An 8,765-nucleotide genomic window follows, 5' to 3' on the forward strand; every position below is an offset into this window, starting at 1 on the left:
CTCAAGGTAGTTTTAATTGTTTTCTGGTTGTTTGCTTTTTGCATGTCTAGGAGATCACAAGGTAGACGTTTGCCTATCGATCACGAGATTGAAAGAACCTTGACCAATCTTAGAAGTACCATTAGAGGAGCTTCGACAAGTTTAGGTATTGGAGAACTTGTGGACATCGGTGTTGTCCAATCGGATAGTGTTGTGTTTACCAACCCTTTTGCAAGAGAAGGAGAGGAGAACCCAATTCAAAACCAACCACAAAATCAACCCACAATGCCTAAATTTTCATCTCATTCCGTACCAACCGAGGAGAACCTACCAAATGGTACTCCAACACCACCTCACTTAACCGGTAATTTCATTGCCAAATCCGCATTCATACAACTAGTTGAGAGAAGCCAATTTGGAGGGATGCCTAGTGAAGACCCTCATCTACAAATGGAGACTTTTTGTGACTATTGTGATGCAATCTCTCAAACCGGAGTGACTCAAGACCAAATTCGAAGGGTGTTGTTTCCTTTTTCCTTAATCGGAGCCGCAAAGCAATGTTTAAAAAGCCTAGACAAGGCTACCCTTGGAATTGATTCATGGAAGAAGTTAGCACTTGCCTTCTATAAGAAGTTCTATCCTCTAGAGAAGACCAACATGTTGAGAGCCCAAATCACCGGGTTCAAGCAAAGGGATGAGGAATCATTATATGAAGTATGGGAGAGATTTAAGGACACTTGTCGCTCTTGTCCACACCATGGACTTAGTGAATGGTTCCTTGTTCAACAGTTTTGGAATGGCTTATATGAAGACTCACGAAATGTGCTTAATATGGGCTCCAATGGGAGGTTCACCGAGGTTGATGACAACCAAACATGGGCTAAAATCGAAGAGATGGCGGTCCATAATTCCCAATATAGTAGACCACGAAAGGCCACTAGAGGAGGGAAGCATGAGGTGGATTCCATCACATAATTGGGTGCTCAACTTTTTTTTGGTCAAATGTGAGCTTTTTCATTAAAATATCCATCTTCAAATACATCGTTTCAATACATTCCAACAGCTAAAGATTTTCTTTCCTAAATCGTAGTTAAATAGTATCTCTCAATCTTAGCCAAATACTATACTCAATACTAGCAGGGCACTATTCCTGCAGCATCATTTTCACACGCATACATACAATTCTTTGAATGTCCTTCACCAAACTCTCAGGTCTCCTGACAACCAGATCTAACCTGCAAGAATTCCTTTCCATCCACAGATTGTACCAAGTTGTAATTTGTACCAGTCTGCATATATTCTTCAAAATAGGCAGACCCTGTACATTCCCATTAAGTGCATTCCTCAACCAGTCATCCAGAATTAACACCACAGTCCTGCTGTACTCACATTGAGCAAACAAGTGCTGGTGTGTTTCAGGCTCCTTTTCACAGATGACACACATCCTGCTCCCACAAATATTCAACCTATGCAATTTATCTCTCAAGTTCAAGGCCTCCTGCTTAATCATCCAGCCTATAATGGAGTGCTTGGGCAAAAACCAGCTATCCCAAACCTCCTTATACCACTTTGTACAGAGGGTGTCTGCTTCGCCCTGCAACTTGATTGGTACCCGTCTTCACAAAAGATACCCCTTCACATCCAAAGTCCACTGACCCCCTACATAACCCATAGCCAACAACTTCCTTGTTTTACATATATTCCTCCAGTTCCAATTGGAATCAAGAGGAGGTTCATATGAACTCCAGTCTTGTCCTTTCAAATATACATGATCCACCCACAGCACCCACAGTCTATCAGCTTTTGTGTAAATCCAATTCACTAGTTTACCAACACTTGCAGCATTCCAAAATTCAGCATTCTTTACACCTAGCCCCCCTTCCTTCTTGCTAGTACAAATAGTAGACCAGGCAACAAGAGGAGCTCTATTATATTCAGTACCTCCATCCCAGAAAAAGTTCCTACACACAGCTTCAATTCTCTTAATAGTTGATTTTGGGATCAAGAAGATAGAACCCCAGTAGTTGTGCAGAGTATTCAGCACTGAATTAACCAAGGTGAGTCTCCCTGCATAGCTCAACTTCTTAGCCCCAATACTTCTTACTCTAGCCACAATTCTCTCCACCAGGATAGAGCAGTCCTGCCCAGAAAGTCTCCCTGGTTGGATAGGAATTCCCAGGTACTTAAATGGTAAATGACCTTCTCTGAAACCTGATACCTGTAAAATATCCTTCTTGACAGTAGCATCCACTCCACAGAATACCACTTCAGACTTAGCAGGGTTAACCTTTAGCCCAGAAGTAGCAGAAAAGGTAGAGAATGCCCTCAACAGCAGCATAATGGACCTAGTGTCTCCTTTATAAAACAATAATAAATCATCAGCAAAGAGTAGATGGGTTAACCTCAAAGCTCCACATAGTGGATGATATCTAAAAAACCACTTCTCAGTTGCATAATCCAAGATCCTAGAGAGGTACTCCATACAAATGGTGAAGATCAATGGAGAAATTGGGTCCCCTTACCGTAGCCCTCTTTTACCAGAGAAGTAACCAAACATTGAACCATTCAAATTCATAGAAAAGGAAGTAGTTGTAATACAAGTCATCACCAGGCTCCTAAATTTATCAGGAAAATTCATTGCACTCAGCATCTCATCAATAAACGACCATTCAATTGAGTCATATGCTTTTTGGAGGTCTAGTTTGAACATACACCTAGAAGAAGAGGTACTCCTATGGTATAGCCTAACTAAGTCCTGACATATCAGTATGTTTTCTAGGATACTCCTACCATGCACAAAAGCACCTTGATTCCTGCTGATTAGATCAGGCAGGACCCCAACCAATCTCTTGCACAAAACTTTTGAGATGGTTTTATACAAGACATTACAACATGCAATGGGCTTGAAATGCTTGACAGATGTAGGTCTATCCATCTTAGGAATTAAAGTTATAGAGGTGGCATTGATTTGAGTAAGAAGCTTGCCAGTGTCAAAAAAGTTTATGATTGCATCACAAACCTCACCCCCAACTATATCCCAGGCATCTTTGAAAAACATGCTTGTGTAGCCATCAGGCCCAGGTGATTTGTCCTTGGGAATGCTAAACAAACATTCTTTAACTTCATCAGCAGAAACTGGTGAGTTCAAGAGAGTCCAGTGATCAACAGTACAGCATTTCCCACGCTGAACCACATTAATATTCACATGCTCCACCTGACTATTAGATCCAAGAAGGTCCTGATAGTACTCCAGAAAAGCATCTTGTATCTGAGCTCCATCAGTACATAAAACTCCATGCTGGTTCTCAATACATAGGACCTTATTTTGCATTACTCTTTTCCTCATAGCATTGTGAAAATAAGCAGAATTAATATCACCCTCCAGTGACCATTGCAGCTTGGCTTTCTGAATCAGAAAACTATCTCTAGCTCTCTGAAGATCCCTCAACTCCTGTGCCACAAGACATTCCTGTTGGACTAAATCAGTATCCCCAGCCCTAACCACCAACTCTCTCTGGAGTTTATCAAGCAACATACCAGTCACATTAAAACTTGTCTCAATATCAGAGAAGCAGTGCTTATTAAGTTGCTTCAGCTCTGGTTTCAGTTCCTTTAATTTCTTCACAATTTGAGACATTTTGGTCCCATCTTTCTTCCTATTCCACACATTTGCAACACAAGGCTTGAACACCTCAGACTGCCCCCACATATTAAAGTACTTAAAGTTTCTCCTGCATTTTATGTCACTTGTCTTATCAACAAGAGTACAAGGACAATGATCAAAAAGTCCTTCAGGGTGAAAATGAGCATTATAGTTACCATAAGCTTCCATCCATTCAATATTTCCCATTGCTTTATCCAGCCTACTGTAGACTCTATCCTGTGGTATTTGCTTATTCGACCAAGTATACAGTGCACCAGAGGCTTGAATATCATCCATACAACGAAATGAAACACATTCCTGGTACTGCTCCATTTCCCTTTCAGTAGAACTTCCACCTAACCTTTCTATTGGACTCAATACAGTATTGAAGTCCCCTAACCAAAGCCAAGGTTTAGCACAGGTGACAGCAGTCTGCTTCAAAAAATCCCACAGGCTTTGTCTCTCTTCAACCCCATTAAAGGCATAAATCATAGTTAACAAAAAAACCTTGTCATCTGTTCTAGATATAACTTTCATATGTATATGCTGTGCACTATAGGAAAGGAACTGAACCTGAAAACACTCAGGCTTCCAAAAGATCCAAATCCTCCCCCCCCCCCCCTGTGCCAGCTACTATTAGTAGACACACTCCACCCCTCACACAGGTTAGTGCACTTATTCAAAAACTTGCTAGGCTTTATTTTTGTTTCCAAAATTCCAAAAAGAGCTATTCCATTATTCTGCAAAAACCATTTGACCGTTTTCTGTTTATTGATATCATTTAGCCCCCTAACATTCCAGAACCCAATATTATGCATCTAAAACCAGTGGAGGGGGATCTTTTCCATTCTGCACTACCCCCCCCCCTTTTGGAGTAGCCAGTTTGTTCAAGGCATCAATAAAGGTAAAAGGTCCAGAGCCCCCCTTAGCCCTATACCCTGCAAAGCTCTCCTGTCTACTCCAGAAAACCAGTGGAGGGGGATCTCATGATATGTCTAGCAGGTGTAGATTTCACCACACTAGCTAGAGGAGGAAAAACCTCAGGTGTGAATATAGCAGCAGGATGCTCGAATACTGAGTTCTCTACAGGATTCTGGACAGGCCTCCATACTTTTTGTGGATGCACCTTAGGTGGACCTGGTTTTGACTTAGGCTTTGCTTTCCTACAATGTAGTGAACTGTGCCCCAACCCTTTACAGGTAGAGCATAACACAGGTTTCCATTCATACTCAACCCTAACCTCAACCACATTACCACCCTCATCCAGAAACCTAACTTTTTCTTTCAGCACCTGATCAATAGTCAGCTCAACCATAACCCGAGTAAAGCTCAGTCTGGTTTTATCCTGTGTAGCAAGATCCTTCCTAACGAATTTACCCACCAGTCCTGCAATACGAGGAAGGCAATCTCCCCAAAATTTAAGGGGTATACCATACAGTTTCACCCAGACAGGCACCTTATCAACCTTCTCCTTAATCAAATCAACATCTTTTGACCAAGGACGAAGAATAATAGGTTTGTTTTCAAAAAGATAAGGCCCAGAATTCAGCAGATTATCTCTCTGTGCTAATGTTTTAAGTCTAACCAAAAAGACCCCATTCTCCATAAACGAGACTCTGTCCACATCATATTGAACCCATAATTTGTAAACATAATCCTCAACCATCTCCCTTGGTGGGTTAGCACCAAGAACATAACCATACACAGCAGTGTTCCAGAAGTCTACCTCAGATTTGGTGTCCTCAGAAGTAAACTGCAGCAGGTCATTCAGCTCCTCATCTTCCATAATAGGCTCCATAATCGGCACATCCTTTCCATTCTTCCTCTGCTTCCATCCCGAGTTTTCTGCGCCATCCTCAGACAAATTTAGCATCGGTATCCCTGTGATTTCAGCCATCATTTTGGTCTTGGTTGCATCCCCCGAACAAGGTACAGGGTTACCCCTTCCTGATACAGGTTTATCCCCAGCTGATGGTACTCAGGTAGCATTCTTTGCAAGCGTAAGTGGCTTTCGTGTTGTTTTATGTGTTTTTGTTTTTGTTTTTGTTTTTGACGAAGATGATTCAGGTTGTTTACTAAAAACCATGATCGCCATTATTAATTGCTCAATTTAATGCAGAATTACGGTGAACAGTAAAGACTAGGGTTTAGGGTTTATTTTTTCGCAAAAATCGCTTTCTCTCTCATCTCTCTTGGGGTGCTCAACTAAGTGCTCATATCGACACCATAAACGTGAAGTTTGAGAAAGCCATGGCCAAGCTTGATGAAGCTTCCAAATCACCCAAACAACATGTCAATGCTATGATGTCATCATCCTCAATCCCAAATGGAGTGTGTGAAAGTTGTGGAACCTTGGGACATGATCAAGATGAATGTAGAGGAACAAGTGAACAAGTGAATGTTTTCCAAGCATACAAAAATGGTACACCTTATTCCAACTACTACAATGAGAATACCAAATTCCATCCAAATCTTTCATACAAGAGCCAAAATGTTCAAAACCCTCAACCCATATATACACCCCTCCAATGAGAAATCCTACTCAAAGACCATACTACAATCAACCCAATGACCAAGCTTTTGATGTTCAAAAACCGGTCCTCCAAATGCAAAAGAGCCAAAAAGATTTATTTGCTCAAATGCAAAGGGATAGCCAAGCCAAAGAAACTACCATCAACAATATCCTTGCTCACACCAAAATGTTGGAGACTATATTGTCTCAATTGGCCTCTTCTAGCTCCCAAAGACAAAAGGGACAATTACCTCCCCAAGGTAATCCTCCCACAAGACATAAGACCATTAATGATATCCACTTAAGGAGTGGTACTAGATATGAGGGGCCAAATATGCAAATTGAAGAAGGAATTGTTGAAAAGAATGACAAGCAAAGTAATGTGATTGAAACACTAAAGAGGAATCCTAAGGTGGTAGAGACAACTACCAATGACTCATCAATGAAGAGAAGTGAAGAGAAACCTAAAGAAGTTGAGAAATAGCCTATTTTGATTAGACTCCCATTCTCATGGAAATTGTGAAGAACTTGGAGGTTTCTATACCATTCACGGAGCTAATCCATCATGTTCCGGCTTATGCAAAGTACATGAAAGACATCCTTACCAAGAAGAAGTCCATCCGAAAATTGGAAACCATTGCCTTTACTAAGGTAAGTAGTGCAATTCTACAAGGGAGTTCCCCCTCAAAAGCTCAAAAATCCGGGAAGCTTCTCCATTCCATGTACCATTGGTGATACCACAATCAACAAGGCACTATGTAGTCTATGGGACGATGAATTTGAAGGATTGGTTATTCCCTACATTGGGAATGCTATGACTCTAGACCAAGGCTTGATAAATCATTGTCAACACTTTGACTTGGTTTACAACAATGAAGACAACAATGTGCAAGGGTCTATTGATGCGAGCATTTTATATATAGTTTTTACCCTATATTTACACGCATTTCTATGTTATTTATGTGGCAACTAGCTACAAATGTCCCCGAATAGTCTACTTTGGCTTGTTTTGTATTAATTGCAGGAATGAGCCGGGGAGGAGTATAATCGAGCTTGAACCTGTCCCATTTGCATGCATTTTGGATATAGAAGAATCGGAGCCCGGAATTGGTCACCTAAGGATGCGTGAAGTGGTTTCGAAAGATGTTATGAGTTCATCCACGCTGATACAGTGCTACTATGCTCGATCAACTACGTTGGCTGTTGAATCTGGTTGATAGAGTAACCTTTATTGCTGGAAGCTCTCGATCGAGTATTTGCGTTACTCGATCGAGAGGGGTATTTGATGTGTTCCTCGATCGAGTACTTGTTTTACTCAATCGAGATGATTGACCCTTACTGTTCTTGATCGAGTGGTTTGATTCTACTCGATCGAGAGATTTTGAGGATTACGCAATCTTTTAGATTTGTTTTTCAAATATTATAATTTGTATCTTAGAATAAATAAGGAAAGGGGAACGACGGCAGTGGATCTCTCTTCTCTGAGCACTTTTACTCCTTAGACCTAAAAACTCTATTGCTTGGAATTCCTTTTGTATTCGGTATTTTTGATCTTGAATTTGTTCATTAATTATTACAATCATTATTCTTGCTTTCATCTCTTTTCTCTATTCCTCTTTTCCTTCTTTGCTTAGATTTAATATCATGTTCAATTTATTTATGTGATTTGTCTTTGTTGATTTCTCGATTTACATTATACATAGCTAATTTTCCTATGTTAGGACATAGGGGAGCCATGGTAATTACGGAGATATGATTAGGTGATTAGGCTTGGCTAGAATTAGGTTTATGTTGTTAATCACCGTATTTAATAGCAATTAGTTGCTTGAGTCGATGCATTTAGCTAGTTGATTTAATACGCCTTGACCTAGATCGGAAGATTGGAAGGGGTGAGATCTGCAGTGAACAATAGGACATTCTAATGAGGGCGGAAGCTAAGTTAGTAATGTTTTAGGGCGAATAGCGGACTGGAAGGACCTTTTCACTACCCTGCAGACCGAGTTCAAGCTGACCTTTGACCTTAGATTTGATCTCTAGAAAACCATGGTGAACCGACTGTCCTAGTTGTTTCTCTCTCTTGTAATTTCATTAGTATTTACTGCTTGTTCTTTTATTGTTTCTTTTTTCTTTGTCTTCGTAGTTTAGAACCAAATATTCAACCCCCAAGAAACGGTTACTTAGACGGACTTAGTTTAGCATTCAACATTCCCATCTCCCTGTGGATTCGATACCCGACTGCCTCAACTACATTTTATAGAGACCGGTTGGTTTTATTTTTGATAGGGTTGCGACAGCCGTGTCAAATTTTGGCGCCGTTGCCGGGGAGACGGTGTTATTTTGTTTGATTTTTATTAAGTTCGTCTCTAGTCTCAAGGGATTTATTCCTTGAGGCTGCTCTCATATTTTTCTCTAGTGCTATAGCTGTTTTGCAGGTGATCCGTCCTAGAAGAGGGCATTGAAATATCTATTGTTCTCACAATTTCATTTTCTAAAATGCCTAACATCGCCAGTCACTCGGAACCTACTATAGATTCTCTACCCAAAGGTTTCTTGCTTCCTACTACAGATGCGGGTACCTTTGGAATTCATCCATCCTACATTCAGTTGGTTGAGAGAAATATTTTCAAGGGA

The 8,765-nt window shown here is 40.7% G+C and overlaps 1 non-coding gene across 1 annotated transcript; it reads right to left on the reverse strand.

The window, feature by feature from the left end:
* Window positions 1-636: 636 nt before the first annotated feature.
* Window positions 637-743, reverse strand: LOC141640692 (small nucleolar RNA R71). Its single transcript, XR_012543128.1, has one exon. It is a non-coding gene; the product is annotated as a small nucleolar RNA R71 (small nucleolar RNA).
* Between the last annotated feature and the right edge of the window lie 8,022 nt (window positions 744-8,765).

Source organism: Silene latifolia, unplaced genomic scaffold (assembly GCF_048544455.1).
Source record: "Silene latifolia isolate original U9 population unplaced genomic scaffold, ASM4854445v1 scaffold_96, whole genome shotgun sequence".
Classification (NCBI taxonomy): Eukaryota; Viridiplantae; Streptophyta; class Magnoliopsida; order Caryophyllales; family Caryophyllaceae; genus Silene; species Silene latifolia.